The sequence below is a fragment of the Uloborus diversus genome, chromosome 3 (genome assembly GCF_026930045.1).
Source record: "Uloborus diversus isolate 005 chromosome 3, Udiv.v.3.1, whole genome shotgun sequence".
NCBI classification, from domain to species: domain Eukaryota; kingdom Metazoa; phylum Arthropoda; class Arachnida; order Araneae; family Uloboridae; genus Uloborus; species Uloborus diversus.
In genome coordinates this window covers 24,702,020-24,729,845 of record NC_072733.1, presented here as the reverse complement: position 1 = coordinate 24,729,845, position 27,826 = coordinate 24,702,020, and positions in this window count along the sequence as shown.

Here is a 27,826-nt window from a genome sequence, read left to right as displayed (position 1 = left end):
GTAGTGCAATCCTTCCGTTAAATTTTTAAACATATGTATCTTATTTATAAATCTTCTTTTTTTTTTTTTTTTTTTTTTTTTTTTGCATTCTTGGTGTTAATTTACATGGGAGCTCACAGAAGCTGTTCCTGCACTTATTTTCAATTTTATGTAAATTCTTAACATTTTAGACGAAATTCAGGGTATTTACGCATTAAAAAAAACAAAAAAAAAAAAAACAGTTTTGATGACTTATAAGACTCCAACGCTTCTTTAGTTAGAAATTTAGGCCTGCTAGCATTTATAATTTTACTACTAAAAAGTAACATAGTAAAGTATGAAGCGCAACAGTTAGGTTGCAGATTGGGGATGTCAAACATTTATTAAAATTTATTTCTTACCAATATGAAATTAAAGAAATCGCGAACACTATCTTTACTTACTACTTAATTTTCAAATTAAGTAGTCATGAAAAGATGCATATTTATGTCGGTTGGGTGGCGTGGGGGTAAGGCGTTGTCATTCTGCGCCTTGGTCCCGGGTTCTGACCTTAGAACAGGAATGATAAACTGGAGGGAGTAAGCTTAGGAAGTGTTGGTGCAAAGATCTAAAGTCACGTGGTTCAACTTCGACGAATCTGAGACACGTTTTACGTGAAACGAGTGGAAGAAACCTGATTTATTCCAATACTTTACTTTCAAATATATCACGTGACTTGGGATCTTTGCTTCATTAATTGAAGGCTTCACTCTCTCCACCTTTTATTCTTTCTCAATAGTTCTGACCCGCGGATTTTTGAAGTCCAGAAAATCGTCAGAGCCCATGTCGTATGATTATGCGGAATGTAAAAGATCCCTTGAGTATTCGTTTGGCTTTGAATGTTCTCGGCGAAAATAAATCCTTAGTGCAGTTTCGCAAGTGCCTCCATCTGGTGGAAACTGGGCGTCAAAATTATCTGCGTCATTGACATCCACCCCTTAATGGAGGCACATGAAAGACAGGATGTTATATATTGGGGAGTCGCAGTAGGTCGGCAAAGGCGTCTAACGCATCTTTATTAGAAAGAAAGAAAAAAAAGATGCTCATTTATTCAAAGTTGTGTGAACGGGTGCAAAACAAGCTGGAGTAATTTACAGGTTAATATACACTGCCAAAATAGAAATGTTAATAACATTCACTGCACGCTCGATTGGTAACATACTTCACATCACAAAGTTTAAAATTTTAAAGTCCTAGACAATAGAAAACGAATTTTGAAACTATTATGCTGAAAAGAGAGCTTTTTAACTAGTTCAGAATTCCTCTTCACGAACTTTAGAGCTTTGTTTTTTAAACCAATTTTCCCGTAACAAAATCTTATTTACTTAATGCTAATAGTGACGCTTGCTGAACTATTTAATTCCATCCTTCCTGCACGATCATCAAAGCCGCCGTTGACACTGCAGATTATAAATATCCTTTGTGCAATCGCCATGGAGCATTTTTCTCGCACCTATTTTCAGGAAATACTTATGGATAATTTGTATAATAAATTGAAACATTTGCTCAACTGAGTAAAGTAGTTGTGCAAAAGTTAGACACGCACATGCAATCAAAAGTTCAGTCTTTCGATTTATACTTTTGTTTTTAACCCTTAAATGCATGATAAAATTTAAAAAATCTTCAAAATATGTTCTTTAGCCTTAAACTTCTGTTCAAATCATGAGAAAAATACTTTGATTTTTTAAAGTTAAATTAAAGTTTGTTTATGGTTGGCAACATCGAACTTTAACTAAAAAACAAGCAATTTACCTTAAATATCCCAAAACATTGAAAAAAAAATGTAAAAATGCTTTACGATTTAAGTAGAAGTAAAACTTTATTCGACAAAGAATCAAAAAAATTAGGCATTTTCTAGCGTACTGAACTTAAAAAAAAAAAAAAAAGCACCACGATGCATTTCAGGGTTCAACTTACATTTTAAGGGTTAAACAATGTTTAACCCTTAAAATGGTTAATCAATGTGTAAAGATTGAAGAAGTAAATGAATGAATAGTTACATATATCATCAAGCTTGGTTTTCACATTATTTTCTTCCCACTAAAGAAATTACAATGCCTAAAATGATCAACTTTTAAAGCATCCAAGAGCAAAAAAAAAAAAAAAAAGGGGGGGGGGAATATGACAGAAATAAAAAAATGGAGATGACGAATACAACCGGTAGAGTAAACTTTTTTCTGTTTTGAGGACAAGAGGAGGTACTCATAGAAAAACTTTTCAATGAAAGATAAACTATGGTTTGAACTTTGTACTCGTTTTATTCAAAACTTTAGAAAGTTCACTTACACCCCTTTACTTCTCACTGCCTCATTTGATGTCTTAAAGCTCATTTTAAAATGTTTCACCGTTTATGGAGAAACTACCTTGAAGCTCCTTCAACCATCAAAATTCGAAAAAAAAAAACCCTCATCGCTTGCTTTAAATTTGTTTGCGATGGTCAGACATAACTTGAAACTTGGTTGCAAAAACTTTGATGCTTCTGGAAATTTTTAGAAGTTTAATTTCATGTTATTTATTGTAGGAAATTGAGTAATGAAGGTTGTAAGAATTATTAATAGGAGATTCAGAGTATTCAGCACTTCTTAAATGTATTTTAAATATTTTGTAAGAGCACGAAACGTAACAAAAGAATATATCTTTACATTACATCAGAACAAGGAAATATCATTGACGTAAAAATGATATCACTTCAGAAGCGAAGCTTCGCTCTCCTCTAACATGAAATATTCTACTGCAGTGGTTCCTAACTTAGGTGCGATCACTCCCACGGGGGCGATTTGGCTCCTCAAGGGACGATGAATTCCTGAGGGGCGATAGGGACGATGAGCACTAGGAATATAAAATAATTTTGATAAAAAGCCAGCCAATATCAAAATTGAAAATGTACACCAAACCGATTGTTCAAACTTCAGATAAGGACTTACGAAGGAAAAAAAAAAAGAGAGAGAAATGAAAGTTCAGAAGACCTCGATTGAAGTTCAAAGAAATATTTCATCATTAATCGTCAAGTAAATAAATTTTCAAATTTTCTTTTTTTTTCTTAATTTTAAGTTGCGGTGCTTTTACTTCCAACAGCTCCAATTTAAAAAACAAAATTATATTTTAAAAAAAGGTTGCTTCTGATTTTGAAAAGTATGTCAACGATCTTAACTAAAGTATTTCATTTAATATATCTATTAGTTCGTTTCGGAAAAGAAAGAGAAGAAAAAAAGACGTAAAAAGGTAGCTTTATTTATTCTTCATTTTGAGAGAAATTGGATAATATTCTTTTATATTATATACATTTTACTTCAAATTAAAGTTGGGCATATTTTACTTTCAATAATATCGATGTTCACTATCTCCAACTCATGGTTTTTACATAAAAGAAAAAGGGAGCGATAAGTGTCATTCAACCTCTAAAGGGAGGCAATGGGCTCAAAATGGTTGGGAGCCACTGTTTTATTACATTCAGTCGATAAAAAATCGTTTCTTAAAATAACGTCACTTTTGGATCAGCAAAGATGTCACACCATTGGAGTTTGCCCACTGCAAATTTCGCCAAAGGAAAATCCCGTATTTATAACTTTGAAACTTGCAGACCGAGTTTAGATGGGATTAAGGGACAAATTCAGGAACCCTGCATTAGCGAAATACATTTTAAATTTTCAATAAGGGACCTAAATCTAGCAAAAAAATCTATAATTATACGGGATCAGAGTAAGAACATTTCCCTAATGTATAAATGACCTCACTTCATCAGCGTTGCTTCACTTTTCTCAATTTTGCAATATTCTGTTGCTTCTGTCAATAAAAAATCGCTTCCGAAATAACGTCAATTTGGAGTGAGAATGACGTCAAACCACAGGAGTTTGCACACTGCAAGTTTCCCCAAAGAATGATCCCTCAGTTTAAAAAGAGACTGTTAGATTGAAATATAGCTAATTAATAAGCCATGAGAATGAAAGTAATGCCATATCTAGACAGCATCTTCAAGTTTTATGAATAATTTAATTTTTAGGTATTTAAATCATCTGGGTTAGACATGGGCATCCATATGCAAAATTTTAAGGGGCTCAGATATTTTCCCCATCAAAACCGATTTCAGTACAGATTAGAGTTATTGAAACTTGACATTTTCAATAACTTATTCATGAATGACTGAAAAACTATTTTTACATTTTTGCAAAGAAAAAAGTACTAAAAGCAAGGAAGTTCTAATTTCTAGGGGGGGGGGGGTGAGCCTCCACTTGCCCACAAAAAATCTCACCCACAACAAATTCAGATTTCTTGAAAATAAGAAAAATTTACTCAACGTTTTTCGCTTGTTGTCGATTGTCAACGTAGAATGCCTCTTACCCACAGACTATTAATTTTTATTTTTTATGAGGATAAATTTATCTCAAGCCCTTAAGGGACATCATATTAATCAGTACTTAAATCATCTGATTCTGAACAAATTACAGATTATGCTTTAACAAGGGTTAATGCTTTGTATAGTAACAAGAATGATAAGATAAATGGAAACACGTTGACCATGAAGATTGCAAATCATGTGATAACACAAACTGTCCATGATATCTACGGTTTATAGGTAAATCTACAAGATAAAAATTCGCAAGCTGTCACTTTTCTAGATTTTCGTTGTTACTGTACACAAAATTATTTATTACATTAGGCAAATGTTTATTAAAATCGTACAGGTAATTTTACATTGTGATTAATGTATTTCTTAGAACATTTCTTTAGTTGAATTTATTTATCATGAATCCATTTTTAAACCGACTATGTACATTATAAAATATTTAGGATAAAAACTTATTTACAGAGTAAATACATTAACCATGCAGAGTTATACATCATAGGATATCCATAATATCATATTATTGGCTTATAGGTAGAATGAAAAAAATCTAAATTCACATACACGCATCTTTTTATATATATATATATATATATATATATATATATAACTAAAGCACATGTAGAGTATATTACGGGATATTTATTGCATGCAAAAATGTTTATTTCTTAGAATAGTGATTGAAAGATTATTTTGAGTTTTCGATATCCTGAAGTCATTTAATTATTTTTCCTTGCAGTTGAAGATGCATATTATAAATGTCAAAACAAAATTCTGCTGCAATCTGCAATGGTCAAACTGCCGAGGCGCAGATAGATTATAAAATGTGAAATATTTCACATTCATCAAAAACGCTCATCAAACGTTGGATAAGAGTTTAAAACGCATGCCTATACTTACCAAAGTTCTGGAATATCTTGCAAGACTTCCTTCGTAAAAAACCTGAAAAGCTCCACAGAACAAACCGAATCGTCTATTGATGTAAATCTGAAGAACTTTCTCGTCGTATCTTTTTACTCGTGGACAATATTTAATATTACTTGACCGGTACATTGGCTTCCGTAAGTATTTACTCTCAGGTTTAATCCAGTAAATGAAGTAAAGTTCAGCGACTTGACTCATAACGAAAGATGGATCTTAAGCCCTCAGCGGGGAAGGGAAACTTAAGTTCGTTGTTCTTATACCCCTTCCTCGCGGTTGATCAAACTTACAGAAGGTCAACGACGCGATTTAATAAAAAGTGGAGATTTGGAGCTACAAAAAATATGTATCGCAAGTTTAAATACCCGAATGTGAAATCATTTGCGTCGATAAACGAACTGCAGGAGTAGTTGCATCAAAAGATAATCTTTAGAGACGAGGAAAACATTGCGCAAATATGAAAGGCGTCCTTTAAGTTTTTTTTTTATTTTTACGGTTCATAAGAAAGCGGAAGTTGTTTGAATGGTACTTAAGAAATTTTCTTCGACAATTAGCAATCGATTTCCCCCGTTGTAAATTTCAGTGGTGTACTACTATCTGTAATCGTTGATTAGCAGAAAGATGGTACACCCTTCTGCGAATTGATGGAATCAAGTTGGAAATTTTTAATTTTCGAATTTTTTAGGTTGTTCAATCTTTGTTTATAATAGTTGTTTAGCCTACTAGTTGATTAGGCGCTATAACTTCAAGTTTTTTTTTTTTTTTTTTTTTTTTGTCATGAATTTTGTGTTTTGTTTAAGTGTTATAAACTTCTACATATTTTTGCTGTTTTTTTCTCAATCCGGGCACTTTTTATCTTTTTGTTAGTCATGGATATTTCTCCACCGAGGAGGCAGGCCATTGTGACATTTAGTGAAAATCTGATTGCACAACAAAAGAAAAAATGATTTGTGCTTTGCTAAAAACATGGTTTAGAGATCAAGAATTCAAAGTAAAGTGCAAAGCTCTTCTTGAATCTATGCCCAGTAGAGTGAAGATGGTGCTGGACAAAAAAAAAGGGGGGGGGGGGGGGCGGGTGATTTTGTAAAGAAATGAGCTTGATCCAGTAATTCGCACAAAGGTATAATAAATTCCAATGCTCCGTGGTTAGATGATAGGTCACGAAAAAGGAACCAAATTTAACAAATAAAAAGTTGCTGAAAATAGGGAAATAAACTAGAGGGAAAATAGTGAAATTAAGCTAATATTTTTAGTAGTATTTTTTGCAATTATTTTAGTTCAATTTGTTTCGTAGTCAAAACGGTAATTGCAGATAAATTTGAGATTTTTCTTTTTTTAAGGGGCAGGAAATTATTTTACTAATTTGTATTCGAAGTCATGATAGATTGAAGATTTCCTTGAAGTTAATTTAAAGTCAAAACATCAAATGAACTAAGATGTAAAAGTTTAAGAGCGTCATCCTGCATTGGATTGGTATCGATTGATAATGACAAAGAAACTACAAATTCATCGACCAATTTTATAAATTTCGAAATTTAACTCAGCAAAGTAGCACAAATTTAATTTTAAGTTAGTTAAACAGGCATTGTTTCAATAAGTATATAGGTTAAGTAATTTATATAAATATTGAGCTATAAGTACATACAGTTTTCAAAGATGGACTATTACTACTGTAACTAGTTTATTTAAAAAATGATGACTTGAAGATGCTACCACCTTTGAAAAATTGGAGATTTCAAATATAAGGCAAAGTTCAAAGACCAATCAAATTGGAAAAAACATTGTGCGGAAAGTCTAAATCCCATAAATATTGAAGCTAAAATGAAGAAAAATAAATTAGCTTCACTACCATTGGATTTCAAGGTTTTGTAAGTGAAACCACAACTTAAAAGGTATAAACTACATTATCAATCACAATATTTATTTCAAAGATTCTTCGTAATTTTACTTATTGTATCAGTTGATGAGCAACAGATTAGTAAAGCGTTCATAGTCTTTTTGGTTATGTTGCAGTTGAATTGTATGAAAAAAATTGATTTTTATCTTATTAATCATAAAAAAATATTGGTTAGTTCTATAAAAGAATAGCGTTAGCATCACTATTCCTTCTCAATATATTGATATGGAGAAGCATTTGGTATGCTTGTCCCAATTTGACTTTTAAATTGATAAGCAACATTATAATTATAAAAAACAACTCGTATTATTTGTCGTTCACTGGAGAAATTTCACGTTTCGTTGTTAAAAGTATTGTAAAATTGTGTGATTTATGGAGAATCTTATCCCAATACTTATCCCAATGTGAAGTGGAAATCGGAAAGGGTTTCCTAAGCATAGTTTTTCCCTTTGGACTGCTATTATAAATAATTTCATTTTTTTTAACCTTGGAATAGTAAGTGGGATAGTGAAATATACTTAGTTTCGATTTAAAAATATCGATGTTGTTGCATTTCCCCCATTGCCGAGGGATAGACAAGGAATTAGAAATGATACTGAATAGATAAAGAATAACTTTATTGAGAGACTTTTATTCGTTTGAGGGGGGGGGGAGGGGGTTCTAACAAATAAATTTTTACTACATTTTTATTTTTAATCAGTGCTGACATTACCCTCGTTACCAACATTTTTTTTCTTTTTTGTCCGATCCCAGATCAATAAAAATCAACTGGTTTTGGAGTAAAATGTCTGGAGATGGCATTTCGGATGTTAGCCAAATTTCAAAGTTTTCGTCTCTTAGAATTGTTGCAGCGATCCAAACAAAAGAAAAACAGATGGTGCAATGTTGGGCGAGCATATTTAAGCGATTGTCAACAGAAAAAGCGTGATTCTTCGGGAAAAAATTACTGAATTTCAGTGGTGTTGTCTCACCCGATATTGCACCACTAATTATTGTACCACCGATTATTAAACCACCACCTGATTTCCCTCTATTTCTATCGCTATGTGACAACTAGCATGAAAAATTGGCTGATATCCAAAATGATGATGGAAAAATAAAATGGGGATATCCAAAATGATCTCCAGATATTTTTCTTCAATACCAATTGATTTTTATGGATCTGAAAGTGAAAATTTAAACACTACATGGCAAAAGACAGACGATAAATAATCATGTAAGAAAAATAAAATTTGCTAAAAATTAACTTCTTTAAAAGAAAAAGCGACATTACTTTCCGGTCCATCAAATAGTTAAATTAGTACTTTATTTTTAGAAATTGTGAAATGTACACTCTATAAACAACAATTTCAAAAATGACGAAAAAGTACTCAAATCTGAACATATCGCGAGTCAAAATGGCTCCGACTACGTGGTATTCAAATTTGAAACATTCAAATACTCATCAAATACTCAAATCAACATGTGTGCTCATTTTCGAGGTATTTGTGCTCATTTTTGAATGTGTAATAATTTTAAAACTGAATATTATGTACTCGTTTTTGAGTAAGAAATAATTCAGCACACTATTTGAAAAAATGGGTACTCATATTGAAACAAAAGGTTTCAAGGAAATTTGAAAGCATGAAATGTACTCATTTTATAAAACTTCATTTTTCTCAGTGTGTACGCGAATCTACACCAGTTTCTGATAGAAGTGTCAAAAATAAAAATTGGCCAATTCCCAGACCAAACGAGTCGAGCGCAGCTAATTTAGTTCCACCGAAAGCATATCTCAAGAAAAAGATGGTCGACATTGGTAAGTCGTATTTGTGCTGCAGTTCGATTTAGATGGGATTTATTTAAAAGCATCTGTTCGTCGCCATTCTATTCCTGAGATTAGAAAAGTCGAGAAAGCTCCACAGGAGCGGAGCAGGCCTCCCGACAAAAGAGCTTTCTTTAAAAGTTAGAAATGCGCTTTTAATCGGTGGCGTTTCGTCATTAAGGGATATAATCCCGGGGGGGGGGGGGGGTGAGGGAGCGGGAAATAGCCCCCTGTGGGAACCGTAAGTGAGGGCGTCATTGTGGAAATGCAATTGTCGTGTTGGAGTAGGTCGTCGCAGTCATTCGCATAATTGTCGCCCTTTTGTGGCCAAGGGGAACGAGAGTTCGGCAAATATTTGAGGCGAACGAATGTCAATACTTCGTCGTCGCTGCGGGCCATGCGGGGAATTCATAAATTTATAAGTACTTCCTCCCTCTCCCCGTAATGGCTCGGTCCACTCTTTTCCTCGGAGTGACCGAAAGATGGATGGTCCGACGAGGGAAGAATGTGCAAGCAGCATTAATAACTTCGTTGGCCAAAACACTCACGAATTGCTGGGGATGGATTCGCGAAAAACCTGAGAGAGAGTCATCTCTCTGGATCCCAGGAACACGATGGTGTTTCGCAGAAAAACATGCATGAATATAGTAAGCTGCTAAGAATTGACTTCTTGTAACAGATTAACACACTATAAAAAAAAGGTATGTTTCACCAAAAGATAGTGTTGATCTGGTGGCTGTAAACGATGGTGCATAATTTTACTGCATTTTGATGCATCTTATAAAAGTAAGCATCAGAAATGTCTGACTGCGGATGGGGAGGCCCCGGGTTCGTATCCCGGCTCGTGCATAGATGTACCTTTTCTCTCCTGTCCTTGCCCTTTGTGTGAATGTGTTATTATGCTGTTAATGGTTGCCTACCCTATAAAAACGGGTCCTTATGGCATATGCGTACTGTAGAAGTCGGACTTCACACCAAATTACGTGACAGTTGTAAAGTGAACCCCAAATTGCCAGCCTCGCTGACACACGACAATATAAAAAAAGTATTTTAGAAAATTATAAGTAATATATTTCATATTAAGTACAGACAGAGTTCTAAATAATTACTTTACGTCGCACTTTGCTTTATATTCTGATTTCTAAAGATGGGGAGCTGTCAAAGAAAAAGATGAAGCTGGTATCAATTGAACATAGTTCAAGCTGTTTGACAAGTGTTGGAAAGGAATATGGGTTACCAAAAAAAAAAAACAAAGAAACACCATCTATATACGGCCTTCAGTGCTACTGTAGAAAATCGGAGGAGGGGGAGGGGGTACTAAAAGAGGCTAGATACAGTATTCATTGTTTTAAATGAATACCCTTATATTTCCCAATTGGTTGTCCTAAACGTCGACCTTGCTCTATTTTCTAAAAAAATATTTCTCTGCCTCATCCTAATTATTGTTTTGAAGTAAACATATTGCAATCAGATAATCTGAAGTCTATTCTAAGAAGAAACTAGTTTCAAGTTTTATCATCTTTAAAAAAAAAAAAATTTCCTTTTGGCCAAGATGTTAGCTTTCCCATTTTGGACAACTTTCCGCTGTTTTTTTTTTTTTTTTTTTTGGAATTCTTGACTTATAGAAGGAGTGTTATTCACCCTGTCACTTCAGTTACTTCAGTTATCCGATTGAAAAAATAAACATTATTCTTAATCAACAGTCTCATATGTATTACAAAATCCTTCAAAAATACCGAAAATTACAAGGATTTTTTTAAAATTGTATTTCAGAAACCAGTATAAGTGGATTTCTTTACATGGAAGATAAAATGTAAGATATTATTTTCTTTCTTTTTTGAATTCTTGTGTAAAGTATTCAGATTAGGCCTACTTTAATTAGACATTGATAACCACGGTTACAAATGCGTAGCTTGCAAATTTCTGTAAAACAATTTTTTTCGCTCCTTAAGAACACATAGTTAGCGCTTAACTGGTTCCTGAAATAAACGATTCAATTACAATTTAGGTATATGTTAAGCGGTTTCAAAATAAAAGCAACTCCCAAGGCAACCATAATTTCAGATCATTCAGAGTCATAATTTTAATCATTTTAGGGCGTATTTTTATACATACGTAATTTGATTCTTCCATGTATGTTTTTTGGTGTCTACACGTTTTATGAGATTCTTACAATTTTTATTATGACAGATGCTTTCATAATATAAGGCCTAATGATGGCACCTAAGTCGGCAAAGATGTCACAAAGAAGAATCAAGTTTGTGATATAAAAATGTTGACCTTGAAAAAATTAGCAGTCGATTTAAAACGAATTTCTGTAATTTCACTGTAAAAACTACTGATCTATATTTATAGGTAATGTATACGAAATAAAATAATTTGGCAATTTTTAATGTGTGAATGTTTCGTTTTTTCTCATGAAAACAGTATAACAGAATATAAAGTTATATAACTTTTGGAGTAGTAAAACCAATTTTTAACTTTAATACTAGTACTCATAAACCTGAAATATTTTATTATACCGAGGGAAAAATTGTTTCTGTTCAGTAGCTCTGGAATTTTGAACTGTCACATATTTATTGTTTTCATCATCTAAGTATTATCTAATCTATAATAATCAGTTTACAATAAAAACCATTCTGTGCAGTCTAAATGCTGAATACTGCACATATGGTGTGAAATAAAGTTAGTTTGCCAGTAGTATTTCTCAAATAAAGTAGGTCCAAGTGCAACTTATAACATTAAAAAAAGAAAACCATAAATATAATCTGTTTTACTAGAAAAGGAAAATAAATGCACAGAATTGCATGTATAAAGTTAAAATAAACTTAAAGCTATAATGGATTGCATACTGCGAAACATTTCCCACGTTATGCTGCATATTTTAGCAACACAATAATGCTGGAAGTGAAAAAAGTACTTTTAGTGATGATACGATGTAGTATTTTCAGTTATATATATAAAAATAAAAAAAAAAAAAAATCTCATTTTTACTACCTTCATGGATCAAAAAGTTTTGTTTTATGAAAAGGCTATAATTGTTCTTAAAATAAAGCTTCAGACCATATTTTGCAATTTCCTTCTATTTGCAATTTTTTAAGTTTCCAATACAGCTAAAAGTTTTTTGTAGAAATGAAAAAGCGCCAATTTTTCTCCTTTAACAGGTGTTTATAAAATATAGAGATGGCATTGATTTATTTTGTGTACAATGAAGTTGATATCAATAAAACATATATTTAGCAGCAGTTAATTATTTTTAAGTAAAAGGCTTTTATATTTCTTTACTTGTCGCTTTTCATAGCCTAAAACATTATTTTTGTTGTTGAAAAACTTTAGAAAAGAAACACTCAGATTTCGTATGCAGGCTGATTTCTACTACGTACATAATCAATTGCTTTACTTTTCTATATTGTTCTTCAGCTGTAAAAGCAGTGATTTCGGCTATGAAAAGATACAACGACAGGGGGGAAAAAACCCTTTTGCATAAAAATTGATAACTATTTAATTTTGATTTACTACTGTTAATTTTACTGTACAAATCATTTATAAAACCGTATACAACTGCTACTTTTATGGCGCAGTGCAGCTGATTTCGCAGCATATTACTGCTAACTTTACAGTTTGATACTGTTAATTTTTCAGGGCAATTCCATTAAAAAACAGTATATTACTGTTAATTTTACATATTATCTCTGTTAAATGTACAGGCCAAGTCATTCCTAAAACAGTATATTACTGCTAATTTTACAGTTGGGTACTGTAAGTTTTGCAGGACAGTTCCATTAAAAAACAATATATCACTGCTAATTTTACAATTAATCATTGCTAATTTCTCAGGGCAATTCCATTAAAAGACAGTATATTACTGCTAATTTTACTGTTTATCGCTATAAATTTCACAGTAAAAGTCTGTTATAAGACAGTATACTACTTCAAATTTTACAGTTTAGAATTGTAAATTTTAGTTTTTCTTTGGAATCTCAGCTGCCAGTATTATACTGTAAAAACAACATTTTTTTTTTGCTGTGTACACCTTAAAGAAAGAATTTTTTTTCAACTTATCCTCTAAGTAGTCATAATAAATCAATGTTTAAGGTAGTGAATATGAATCCGATAATTTAGGTAACAACGAAGCCATTGCAAAACTAAATGAAACCGCTGAACTATTAATGATTTCGCCACTATAGTTAAAAAAAGACGAGGTTTGTACCTGGTACTAGTACAAGCAGTTGTTTGAATTCCTTTCATAATGTAAGCAACACAGTTTGTAGGTCATATTACACATCATTCTTCTAATGCTTTGAAAGTTAATCGGCACATAGCTTTAGTCGATTATAAAACGTTAAATGAAAGGGATGCTTATTCGCACTGCATTTATTTTAAAAATTTACGCTATTTATGAATTCAGTTCAAAATTATCTCACTTTTTTTTCTTTATTGCAGAAACACCTTACAAAATTTCCTTCAGTGTTTTCTGTTTGATCTCTTTAAAAAGATGGCAGATGGAACACATTTCCTTTGTATCAAAAGATGAGAAAATCAGAATTTTTATCGATAAGTTTTAAAGAGATTTTTAAATGTACTTCAATCAACAAAAATAATCTTCTTCAGCAAAATCTAGAGTTGTGCTGCATGAGTATTGTAAGAGTGGAGGATCATTGTCAGGTGTTACGTAATCCAAACAAGTTTATGCTATGAAAACTTTTCAATAGTTGTTCTTTTTTTCTTATTTTTTAATGTCGAAAAAAATGCAAAATAATGCAATTAGAATTTTTTTAAACACTATTCAACAAATTATAATTCTTAATGTTTAGTATACTTTCAATCAAAAGTTTTTTTTTTTGTTTTTGTGTGTGTGTGTGTGTGTGTGTGTGTGTGTGTGAAGTCTGAAACGGAGGTTTTTGCACAATAGGGAAGTATTCGATTTTCTAATTTTATTTTTATATGATAGAGTAACATACATGAACATCATCTGCGAAAAAATTTTTACGATACGACTAATACTTTTTTTTTAAATAATTTTTTAAAGTTCACGCGCGAGTGACGTCATTTGCTTGTAAGTCCTTTGAATGACGTCACTGCCGCGCTGCGAGGCGGCGGGGTTGGCTAGGACAAAGTAGGACAAAGAAGTGCTTGGCGATCTTTGGGGGAAGGCGCGGGAAAACAAGAGCCTTCTAACAGCAGCGCGCATAAAAGGCTAGTGAAAATCCTTTGCTGTCTGTAGGGTTTAATGAATTCTGCGATTGTTTTTAATTTGATTATCTTTGTCATGGCTAGTAGAATCAATTACAAGTATTGCTTCGTTCCTGGATGCGTATCTACATCTAAAAAAATTCCTCACAAGCGATTTGTTATTGTTCCGTCCCAGCAGGATCTTCGAAAGAAGTGTTTTCAAATGTGTTTATTAATTAAAATTTGAAAATGAAAATTTGCACTGCATTTTAATTAAAAACTATGTCAAGTGAGAAATACAGTTTGAAATATATGTTCACAACTGTTCATAAATAAATGTTTAATAAGCATATGAGATATTTTTAAAAAAATGCAGGTAAACAAAGGAATTTAAACCCTGCACAATAAACTTAAATAGAAAGTAATAGATGCATTACTATTACCATTTTAATAACAATGCAAAAACTATTAATACTTTCTTTTTACCATTCAAACTATCTTCAAATTTTAACTATTACAAATTGATAATTGAAAAATACATTTTCAGTTTATCACCAGAAGCGTTTCTATATATACAAGACCTTTCTCACATGCAAAAAAGTACTTATTTTATGAAATGAACACCATTTTCAAATTTATTATTTTTATCAAAAGAGCAAAAAAATATATTTTTCCTTTTTTTGCTAAGTTGCACAAAAACTCAAGGATAATTAACATGTATTAATGTATTTAAAACAATTTTCCACAAAAAAAAAAGCAGATCAACTTTTATTGCCAACAAAGCGAAAAATTTTCATGCAGAAACTGCTCTAAAACTTAGTACTGGAATCACTTGCAGTAGGGTTGTTACAAAATGCGCGCCTCATTAAAAGCCGCCAAGTAAGAATGGAATAGCGCTCTTACATTGTAATTTATATATTCAGATAAAAAAAACCATCGACACACAAATGGAAATGATCAATCTTGATAAGGGAAACTAATGCGAATAATATGAACTGCAAACATAGACGGATATGTACGTACAATTTTAAAGAATAACAATGGTGAAACTTTGTTGTTTCACTCCCCGTACTTCTAGGACATTAAATCTCTCGTCCTTTCGAAAAAAGTCAAACACCATGAATGACTTTACTTGAGGAAGGTTATTGGATTGACCTTTCGTGAATCCTAGCTCCATGATGGAAAAAATGCTGGTTAAAGGCTTTAAAAAGGCTGAAAAAGACAGTGCTATTCACCTCCTGGTAGGCGCAACACGGCATGGAAATGGAGCTCTGATCGGAACAGGGAAATGACGTCAGCTGTTGACGTTTTAGGCCACACCTCTTTTTTGCGCATCGCTCTTTAAAAAATTCATAAAAAATCAATCGTTGGTTTTAAAAATCCGGCCATGGTGAATTTTTGTGTTTTGTGAGCCTGTCAACATTGTGCAATAGTTAAAATTGGAATATTTGATAGGTTGATACTTCCCTCAATTCTTTTCCGAAGTCAGCAAATTTTTAGCGAGTAACTATCGATACAAATCAATTTCTACCCTTTGTAAGTTCAGCATTAATTGTTCTGAAAAGTTTTTGAGCTTTTTTAATCTTAAAATTGCTTTAAAGTAATAGAAAACTTGTATTTTCTGCAATACAAACTTTTTTTTATTTCAAAACAACAAAAAATACCCTTCTAATTTTTTCTACATGTCAAAAGAATAATTTAAAGTTGCTACAAAAAGAGTTTGATGCAGATCATAGTTGGTACTCCGTAGATATGACTTATTTCATCTCCCAATTGACAAGCATAAAAACTGACTTTAGATAAGGAGTTGAACTACCCAACTATTCTCAAAATACTTTCTGTAATGTACACTGAAAGAGAAAAATATTAACTTAATATTGATATTAAATTCAGCTTAATTGGATGAAAAAAAAAGAAACTAGAGAGATTTTTCTAAATTCATGCCAATACGGTGCCTCCGAAAAATGATCAAAAATCGAATTTTTGAAGAAAAAAAATCTCCAAAACGTAATTTTTATTAAAAAGTCTAAAAAAATTAATTTGGGCTGCCTCATAGATATCTTTTCGTAAAAAAATAATGGACAAAATCGGAGACATGACGGCACATGACATTAGGCGATTTGACGTGAAATGACCCAGCATGAACCTAACCAAGAACGAACTCCACTTCTATATAATACAACTAAGTTTTTACAATAAACAGAAACACCATTCAATTGAAATTTTTTTGTGTTGGTTACGGATGTATCTCATTAAGATACATCCCTTTTGTTCTGCTAAGCAACAAAGATTTGGTAAATGCTTAACGCAGCAGTTATTTGATTCTTGGATGAACTGCGGTAACTCTCAACTTTGCGCGTGGCACCAGATTGCCACAGTGTCCACTTTAGGAACAGTTGGTGCATTGGATATCTTTATCGTGTATAGCTAATATTTCTGAATGTGAAGTATTTTCTTCTAATCTCTATCTTCTATTTATGAATAATACTGATAAAATTTAATCCTGGAATACCCATGCACCTACATTTGGTAATTCGTTTTACAAACTTAATAAACCACTTGAACTTAAATACAACATTATTAATTTCATTCAAATTTATCAACGTTAAAGAACTCATGATTCTTGCTTGACCAGCAAAATCAATAGCAACGGTCTAGAACTGACACTTAGCTTCAACGAAAAAGGACGTTGACCGTTGAGGAAAGTGTTTCTAAAAATTTTTACTACAAATCTGTGTTTAAAGTTCGTTGGGTAAAAAGCGTGTCAACGCAAACAAAAGTTATGTCCGATAGAAGTCTGTAGAATCAAAAAGCAGGAGAGAGTAGCAAGCCCTCAAACTGGAGAGAATTAAATACTTCATTGTCTCAAGTCGCTGCCGCATATTGAAAATGTAGGCGGCAATGGTCCAGGTCACAGTAAATAAATCTCCCTAAGCGGGTGAACTCATTTATCCAAAATAGAGGAAATATATTCGCAATATCTGGCGCCTGTAAAATGAACTGTATCCATATATTTATTTATGTACACTGAATAGACATGTGCGGCTATGTTTGCTAGTGCTTGTTTTGCCTGATCAGAGCAAAAATGCTTTAACTTTCATTTGTTAAGGATTTCCTAATTCACGATTTCCGTGTCAAATCATTTCCCAAATGAAAACAATCTTTTACCCAAATAAATAAATGATGTTTGAATAATTTTCACTTTCTAAATGTATTTAAAATTCGAGATAAATTTGGAAACATCCCCTACCGTATTTCCCGTGTAATGCTAACAGGCATCTCGTATCAAATCTCGCGCTTTTAAAGCCAGAAATCTGTTAATCCGGGATGATCTACCTGGACGTATTCTACAAAGGCGTAAAATATGATGTCGGATTGATGCGACCGCATAAACCTCTTTCGCCGACCAATGGTAGATTTCGACACCCGAAAAGCCGCTGAATTTTTATGACGCCTCTTTGATGGCACCTCTCTGTGGTGCGGTCCTTTTCAAAAGGCGATTTGAAAAGGTAACGCTCTCCGAAGAGCTCTGCCGCTTGAATGCTGCAGTGGTAAGCGCAGATATTTAAGCGTTTTTCTTCAGGCTGGAGAGATTGGAGGAGGCAACTAAATTCAGAACGCTATGCAATAAAAGAGCGGGGAAATGAGTTTTATACACGGTGCTGAACAAAGTATCGTCGGAATGCTATTTAACGAATTTCAAACTGTTTTAGTTTGGATGCAATCAATAAGAATCCATTTTGAAAACAGACATGGCTGTTTAACTTAAAGACAATGTCAACGTTTTCTGATTTGTTGGTTTCTGACAGAATATGGAATAAGGCTTTTGTTCGATCATACGTTGAAAACGTATAACGTCAGTCACGTAATAGGGAAGTGGAATTCTTACTGAATAGTTGTATATCTGCTGTAGTGGTAAGTGTAGACATTTAAAGTTTTCCTTCAGGCTGGAAAGATTGGAGGAGGCAACTAAATTTAGATACACGACGCAATAAAGGAGCGGGGAAGTGAGTTTTATACTCGGTGGCGGGGGAGCAAAGTTTCATCGGAATGCTATTTTACAAATTTCAAATTCTTTTTTTTAGTTTGGATGAAATCAATACGAAATGATGTCATTTTTGCATGAACCAAATTTGAGTCATTCCCATAACGATCGTTAAAGTAAAGACAATGTCAACAATTTCAAATTCTTTTAGTTTGGATGCAATCAATACGAAATGACGTCATTTCCAAAAATGATGTCATTTTTGCATGAACCAAATTTGAGTCATTCCCATAATGATCGTTAAAATAAAGACAATGTCAACAATTCCGAAGGTGTAAAATCAAATTGTCTTGGCTTCAATTAAAGTTTCCAAGTATCAGAGTTAGCTGATTTTGAGCAGGACACCCACTTGTGGAATTTCTAGCAACGCCATTGGATAGAAATGATAATTTCAAGCTGTTTTATGATAGGTGTAATTAATGAGAAGCCATTGCAAAATTGGTGTAGTTTTTGCATCAACCAAATTTTAGTCATTCAGATATTCTTCGCTAACGTAAAAACAATGTCAGCATTTCCGGAGTTTTTTAATGCTGAAAGAATGAGAAAAAAAGGTTGTTCAACATATACGGTGAAAGTGTCGCGTAAACAAGGAAAATCATTGGTTTCGATCATCGATCAAATCATGATGGTAACTGAAAGCATGATGCAACAATATTTCCCTTTCAGATGTTTCCGTTGAGCCTCTCCTCACCACTTCTCCACACTTTTTTCTCGCCAAATTCAAAAAAGGAAGTTCCCACGCCCCACCCAGTATCTCTTCTACCGGACAATGCCTTCGCAATTTATGCAGTTTAATCCAAAATAGTTCAAAGTGGTATTTATGAAAGCAATAAGTCATTTTGTCTTTTGTAGTAAAGTCTTCTGAATTACAAAAAAAAAATGACATTTCTATAATTTATTTTGTCATGTATGCTATTAATTTTGTTATGTCTGTTACAAAATACAGTGACAGAAGACATGAAGTGTAGTAAAATATTTCCACAAAAAACTTCGGCTTTTGTAGCCAAACACAGAAAATTAAATACGGCTGCTTGTATTTCTAACTTTGCCGCACTAATGCACAAGTTTTGTTTTTCGCAAATATCAGTTTTGTTGTTTAAAAAGTTGCAAAAGAACAGTGGTAATAGGCACGATACCGATGTTTGGACAGCTCTATATAATAAGTAAGAAAATGTTAGATTTCTGTTAGGCTATTAACGCATTTTTAGAATGTAGTTTAAAGTACGAAAATAATTATGCCACACACACTAGCACATTTCATCTCTCAATTAATTCTTTTCTTGGAAAAAAATAATTCGAAAATTTGTTTTAATATTACTGTCTCTTTATAGGAAACAGTCTTGTTAAAATTATGGTTCGAAAGAAAATCGATTCTAGATTCTTACAAATTGATAAAAACAATATCTGATGTGTCTACAACAAACAGCAGCGAGGTTTGAAAAGCTCTCATGTCTGTGATCTAGTTTAGTGTTTATCTGATTTTGAATCATAATTTATGGTAGTTTTCCTAAGTGTGTTTGAAACGTGCTTACATTCTGCTTCAAATTAAGTCTTAGCATTTAATTATTGGTGGCGAATATTTGGGTTAATCATTGGGTTTTACGCATTTTTAAAACATGGTTTATGAGAACTAACTCATCTCAGAAATTGTGTTGAGTAATAGATTGTTTATGAAATCTTGATTAAAATGAAGAGTAAAGTAATTGACATATGGCCTGCAAGGGCGCCCATATAGGGGGGCAAGAGGGGGCTAGAGCACTCCCTTTGAAATAAGAACTTCCTTGCTTTTAGTACTTTTTTCTTTGTAAAAATGTAAAAACATTTCTTCTCCAGCCATTAATGAATAAGTTGTTAAAAATGTCAAATTTAAATGACTCTAATGTGTCAGAAAATCAGTTTCCACGGGGAAAATATCCAGCTAAACTACAGGGAAAATATTTGAGCCCTCCCTCCCCCTTGCAACTTTGCATATGGGCGCCCATGATGGCCTGTACTTTTCGTTTTCTTTCTTTCTTTTTTTTCCAATATTTATTTGTTTATTTATTTGTCTAATACGTTTTCTAACTCCTAATTGTTTTCTCGATATTAGATCGAAAAAGAAAATATACTTAACAAACTGAGTAATACCTCTTTTGTATTACATTACTAAGTTGAGAAAAAATGAAAAAAAAAAAAAAAATGCGATATAGATTTTTGTTTCGTTAGCACTTTTCAGTTCCATTATAAATTCATTCAAAAATGGGGGGGGGGGGGAACGAGACATAGATATTCATTCAATTAGAACGATTCGATTTCATTTATATGTCAAATGCACTTAATTGATAAAGAACTTGTTTAAGTAAAACTGCGAAGTAAAAAATTTTAAAACTGAATCAGAAAAAATCTCCATGTGACATAAAATTCGTTTTTACCTCTTTCAAATATTCTGTAAAAATAAATTATCATATAACCAACAGAGTTTTTTCTCACTTAGTTATAGTGTTTACAACACTGTAACTCTTTCCAAATTTTAAACATTACTAATTTCTTTCGAAATATCAGACAGGTGCTAGGAGATATATATACATTTTATTTTCAAAAGTTAAGATTAAAGAAGACAATGCTTGTATATTTTTTTCCCTACAGGGAAAAATAAAGAAAAAAAGCGCCGCTTACTCGCTTAATTTATTTGAAGTACACAAACCGACATTGGTTTTCTCTTTTCAGTTAAATTTTTTTTCTTGCAACAAATCATTTTTGTGGTCCTCTCTCCGCTCGCTTTCTTGCTAATAAACACTTTTATAATTAATAGAACTCCCCGCTGAATGCTACCCCCATTTTTTTTTCTACTTAATATTCATCAACCGAACTAAGCCTTAAATTTATTTTATACTAACGTTCAAAAAGTGGCTGAAAACATGAACGCACACCTACGAAAGGGAGTTAATAATTCCCACTATACCGTTCATTATGCGATCATTAGAAAAAGGTGGTCTTTTTTTCCCCTGTAATTCTCGCTTCCTTTGCATGCGCGCAAAAGGAAGGGGGAAAAAAACAACTTTCGGCTTAATTAACTGTTTTTGGTTGCCGTTACCTTAAATCACAAACGGCATATTTTAATTTTGATTACCTTCTACTTGTACCAACGACTCTTGCAAAAAGAATAAAGTTAAAAGAAAAAGATAAAGTAAAAAAACGAGAAAAAACTACAATCGGCGTGCTTTCTGTAATACGCTTATCGTTTTTAGGCTTCTAAGTAATTTTTTTCTTTGGTTTTCAACACCAAATGAAATTTTTATAATTTCCAGAGTATAAAATGCAGACTTCTCCGCAAAAATCAAGATCCATATTTAAATAAGTAGAAAGAAGTTGTTTTTTTTTAAATGTTTTTTTTTTGTATCTTTGTAATTTGAATTTTTTACGAGAGAAAAGGGGGGAATTTCTTCATGCTATTTGGTTTTATGTTTTGCAGTTATAGGACATTTTGTTTTTAATATCTCTTGTTTTCTCTTTAAGTTATAACATAAAATTTTGTACGAAGCTTATAAAAATTTAAAAGCTTTTTATCTCCGTTGTAAAAGAAACAGCAGATATTAAAAAAATGAAAACGTTTGAAAAATTGGAAGGAAGATAAATTATTTTATGTTGAATAAAAAAAGACATTCGAAATAAATTGAAAAAAAAAAAAAAAGTTTTATAAATAAAAAATTAATGAAAGTAATCTTCGCTGTCATTTTTTTTTTCAGAATAGTTTCGTGCTTGCTAACTGCTGCGTCGCATAGTGCTCAGACACACGTGCCATGTTTTATGGCATGGGCAATTGGGTATGGAACACGGGGTTCAAAACTTCCCGCCATGATGTAAACAATTTTTTTTGTTCCGGAAAGGTTGCACCTCCTACCAATAGACAGGCATTCCAAAAGTCAATCATTACTGTGTCATGTTTTATATTATCTTTATCAGATGTCTGCCTTGAACGCAATATATGCCTAAAATCTATTTCCGGTCACTCCAATAACTTAATAATAAGGTGGGGCGTCATTATATAGGCACTGTAATAGGCACTGATGTCATCAGTACCATCAGCATGAAGAATCTAAAAGTTGAAGAATTTGGAGAGAAAATGTCTTACGAATAATAAAAAATGTAATAAAAGAAAGGTAAATGTTTTTGCTGTCATTCTTAAAAGAACAATTAAATGTGGTGTTCAGAGCTAAAGTGGATCAAGTCCAAAGCTCTACCTATTTGTAAATTAAAGTTGAAGTTTCTTTCAGCTAAGGTTTCCAATTAGTAGTGGAAAGAGGGGCATATGTGAACTTCTTTTTTTTTTCATTTCTTAATTTCTCAAAAAGATTATCTACGTCTTAGAAAAAATGTCCCCATGATTAAATAGTCTTTTGTTTGTGCTCTGGGATTTTTTTTTTTTAAATATTTCTTTACTTTAAATACTATTATTAAAAATATCTTAAATTTGGCTTGTATATTAAAAAAATATCATAAAACAGGCTTGTTCACATGTGCCCCTTTAGGGGGGCACATGTGAACAAGCCTGGGACACATATGAGCACAATTGAAAAACGCAGGACAAGTATCATATATCAACGAAAAACTCTTTAGTATGAAACATGTACGTATGTAGCAATTTCATTGAAGAGTTTGTAACCAAATATCAGTTGTTTGTGTCAGTTTAAATTATACAGCCACAGTCAATAAGAAAATATTTGTTCCAAATTATATAGCTCTGCTCACTGTCCAATTTTAAAGTTTCTCAGCATGTCGTAATGACAGGATCGACTAGAAAACTTATAAAAATAAACAAAGAATGTTTTATTATGTAAAATTTATTCTTGCTTATATAGTGCGTTTAAGCTTCATACAGAATGTAATGATGAATTTTAAAATTATTTTACACTTCAGTTTTTAAACTCTTAGGTTTATTCATCTTTTACAGCAAACTGCGTTTTATTTTACCTGTTAAAATATTTGTTATTAATTTTCATGATTATCAAGATGTTTCTTGAAAACGCTGCATAACTGCAGTAAAATTTTGAAATTGAAGAAGTAATTTTTTAAGAGAAAAAAAGAAACATAAATTCTGGCCTACGTTTTATTTAATCCCTTGTGTTTGAAAAAAAAAAAAACTTTTTGAAAATTGTAGTTACATTGCTGAACAGAATATTTTAAATGTGTTGTCACTGAAGTTCTGACTTACATTTCAATTTCTGTGTGTGTGTGCGTTTTTTTTTTTTTTTTTTTTTTTTTTGGTCTTTCGAATGTTTCACCGAAGATTTCATTTTTCCTAAAAAGCAGAGGAGAAAACAGCGAATCGGGCATCTTTTCAATTTCGGGTTTGAATTCATGCCATTGTCAGCGTTCTTTAATTCCTGATAGCTAAAAACCATTTTCGCTTAAGCGAGCTCGGGGGGGGGGGGGGACAATCGATCTGTAAGATCCTTTTCCCAGGAATGCATAAGAAAGGTCGGTTGTTTCTTTAATGCCTGAACCAGAGGAATCGATTCCACCAGGTAAGGATGGTAAAACCAAACATTTGGCTAACTTGTCGACGGTCCGGTCAGGTGTTGCAGTTCCCAGGATTGGGCTTTCCTCATTGTGTATGCCATTCTCTTGCGCGTGAAATCGCGGATAATTTACCAACTGGCCATTTCTCAGCGCTGGGAGTTACAGGAGGGTGCACTCGCTTTAAGCCCTCCTCCCTCCTTTCTTTCTTTCTTTTTTCGTTTGTTCTTCCCTCCAAAAAGAGAGCCTTTTTACATTTTTGCCACGAAGCCATGCAGCAGGGAAAAGATATAAACTTCAAGTAGAATCGCCAAAGGGATCAATGCGTGATTGCTTTTCGGAAGGAAGTTTTATTTCGATACGTTTTGGACTAGTTCCGAAAGAGCATAGCAACAATCTCCTCCACACTGCTTCCTCTTTAAAAAAATTTATATTTTTTTAAATACAAACGCAGTTCTTAAACATTTCTTTAAAGGATACAGAAAACCGATCATGCTAGTTACCATGGGTCATATGAATGAATTATGAATGAAAAGTACTTTCTTTAAACTTTCAGATTGATAATCATGAAATGATGCAGCGAGAAGAAAAAGAATGCAAATCACAAGAGCGGTTTTAAAAATAAAACAAGCAAAAATTTGAGTTATCAGGGATTTTTCTGAAATATGCTGAATAGCAGCGCGTTTCAAAACTATTGCTAATATTTTATTGTCACAAAGCAGATTTATGTTTCTACTACCTTTTTAAGTATTTTCCTCCTCATTTTTATTTTTGCCACTGCATGAAACCTTAGGGATGAACCCACATTTAGATCTCAATGCTCACATCCCTTTGCTTTTGGGGACCTCATATATGTAAGTTGTTGATCAATTTAGTGTAGTATGTTTCGTATTTATATTTCCAGTTTTGTTAACTAATTAATAGATTGTATTGTGTAGAATATATGAGGAAGTGAGAAGCAAAGGTATGTAAGTGGAAAAATAAGCTTTGAGCAAAACGCATGCAAATTTCAAACCGTAGTTAGTCTTTTATAGATACATTTTTCTAAATCGTGCTGTACAGCATCTGCCAGGAATACAATTGACATTTCTTGCCATAATACACATGAAAGTTTCTCCTACCATTTGTACTAATTTCCATAGGTATAAATATAAGTGTATGTACTAAGTGGATCTATTTCTCCTTCTAACGTAGATAGTTCTCGTATATCATGCGAGGCCAACTTGCTAAATTGTCTCAGCACTATAAGAATAATTAAATTTTTAAATTAATACATAACTACCCCTAACGTATCTGTAAAACTTTTTTTTAACTGAAGAGTAGCTCAAAAACGAAAACGGTAAGTTCATGTATTGGTGCTTTGATTTTCATAAATCTCATTAGAAGAAATAACATTATTATTTATTAAAATAAATAGAAAATTATATAATACAATTATGGTATACCTTCCAATTTATGCTAATAAATCTAAAACTTTACAAGTTAATGCATTAAAAATTTAATTTTTTTTCTAGCTTTCTTGGACTTTGAAAGTGCATTACGAACTTATTTTACTATACTACGAACTAATTTTTGCGCCTTTGTACATTGAACACTTTTCTGCCTAAGTGTACTTAATCTAACCAGTTTGCAAAGGTTTCAATACTTTAGAACCCAATAGATTGTTACGCACAGCTATATTACTGTCAATATTTTTACGCAGCCTTATAATATTTTAAAATATAAAACTCGAATTTCAATTATCAACTAATTAATTATTTTAATTTATTAAACATACATATTTTTCTAGTAGATACTTTCTGAGATATCTATGAGCAGCTACACAGGAAGCCAAGTCCAAGAGCTGATAGCAATGATAAGACGATTTTGTTGTTATGGTTATTTTAACTTAACTGTTAGTACTTTTTACGAAGACACTTGTATACTCAGTAACCAATTTAGCACGTGACTATCTAAAACATATATTTCGCCTTATTTAAGACTGATATTTGGAATACTGATGATGCAGATCAACATGAGCAACTAAATAGATGCGTTTAGACAAGTATTAAATCAACATTTGAGGTAGTGAGAAGCAAAGGGATGCAAGTGGCAAAATTAAAAATTTGGAGATAACCAGTACACGTGGTAGGTGAACCTCTCCTCTGTCTTAGGGCAAGAAATTGTACTAATAGCCCTGGTAGGTACTGCTGTATATCATGATTTAGAAAAAAAAATTAATGAAAGTCTACCTAGGATCGGATCTTTAAACGCGTTTTACTCGAAACCTTAAATAGTCCATTTGCATCCCTTTGCTTCTCACAGTCTCATTTGTACTCTCTGATGTTAAAGAGACTATTAAAATTAATACGTATAAACCAGTGTCGGCTAGAAAATGACATTGTGAATTATTTACTAGTTGTATTAGCGGTTCTTGGCTCAGATGTCTTACACCGAAGCCCTGGGGTATACTAATATAGAGCTGTTATATTCGTTCCTGCCTTTACAAATTGCCTTGTAACTCAAATTGGTAGATCAATAAATATTGCAACAGTGTAAATAGATTAGAAACAAATAAATTGCTCAGCAGCCGGGCAACTCCTTAACTTTTATGCTGCCATATTCTTCACTTAAACAGCAAACTTGAAATTTGCATAGCTTAGTATTAAAATTAGTATGAAGTATGCACAAAACATAATATTAAAAAGAAAGACATTGTGAGTAATATGGCTGTTAGATTACAGGTGATTACAAGCAGCTTGACTCCTGGTGCTATACACCAAAGCCTACGGTTTTCTAGTAGCTACTGCGAACGTTTTGGCCTTTAAAAATATCCCTTGTAGCTTAAATTGATGGATCAGTAGTTGCTGCACCGAGGAAAAATCAAAAGGAGGGGTATTGCATTAGAAACCAATAAATTGCTCTCAACAACCGAACCACCCTTTAAACATTTCATTCAACCATATTCTACGCTTAAACATCCACCTTGAAATTTGCATAGTTTAGGCAATACAATTCCACCACATCGAAATCCAACCTCCGATAAATAGTATTCAAATCCATTTAAATCACCACTTCGTGTCAATACCAAAAGCAATAAAGTCAAATGAATTATTCCTCCGTCTTTCTGCTCTTGTAACAAATTTTACCCCATTGTGCTGTTAGCGGTTGGGAGATGTGATCATCCCATTACTGGGATTGACTATGTCTACCTTGAAAAACACGGGGCATAGACAGAGCAAAACACTCGACCCCTGATATGTGTTCCCTACTTTACGGATGCCGTGAGATGTAGGGGAAAATCTACTATCCGCTACATCAGGGAATTTAATCTGGAGAATCTAATCGATAAAAGTTTCTCATGAAGCACTTATCCCTCTTCTCTTTCTTTCAACGAAATTTTCATGAAAACGTTTGTGAATATTTTTAGCCTTTAAATACCATGGGACATTGTGTCCCTTTCGCTCAAAAATTTATTTTATGAGTAATCGAACTACAAATAATATTTTTTTCCACGTTATTGATCTGAATTTAATAACAGCAAAAAAAAAAAAAAAAAAAAAGATGTATGAAAAGGATACTGTTTTTTGAAAAACATCGCAAATGAAATAAATCTGCATTCAATGTCATGCTTTTACTTCCTTAATATGACTTTTAAATTAAAGATTAAGTAGGCAATGTCATTGGTTATCCAAATATTTCTGATTTGAATAATAAATTAATCAGCCTTTGGAAAATATTTGTAGCTTTGTACTTCTTCTGGGTCACATAAACTGTCTCATCAATTTCACAAAATTACACTGAACCAATTTTCACAAAACTTGACATGCACGTTATTTGAGTCGCCATTTAATTGTTTTAGGTAAAAATATTTCCAGACTCTAGCAACAAAGCTTATAGTCTTTAAAAGTCTTAAATCTTTACATGAAATATTTTTCATTCGACGTAATTTATATACATATTTGTGGATTTCTGTGGAGAGCACTCTGTTACCTTAAAATTCTGATCCCAGCATCCCCCAAAGTTCTAGAAATAGAAAAATAATAGCTAAGTTATGATTCAACTTAGCTTTTAAAAGTTTATTTAGTGTAAATCAAGGTAGTTGTCGAATAAGTATTAGCCCAAGATTGCAATTTAAAAAGTGCGTCTCCG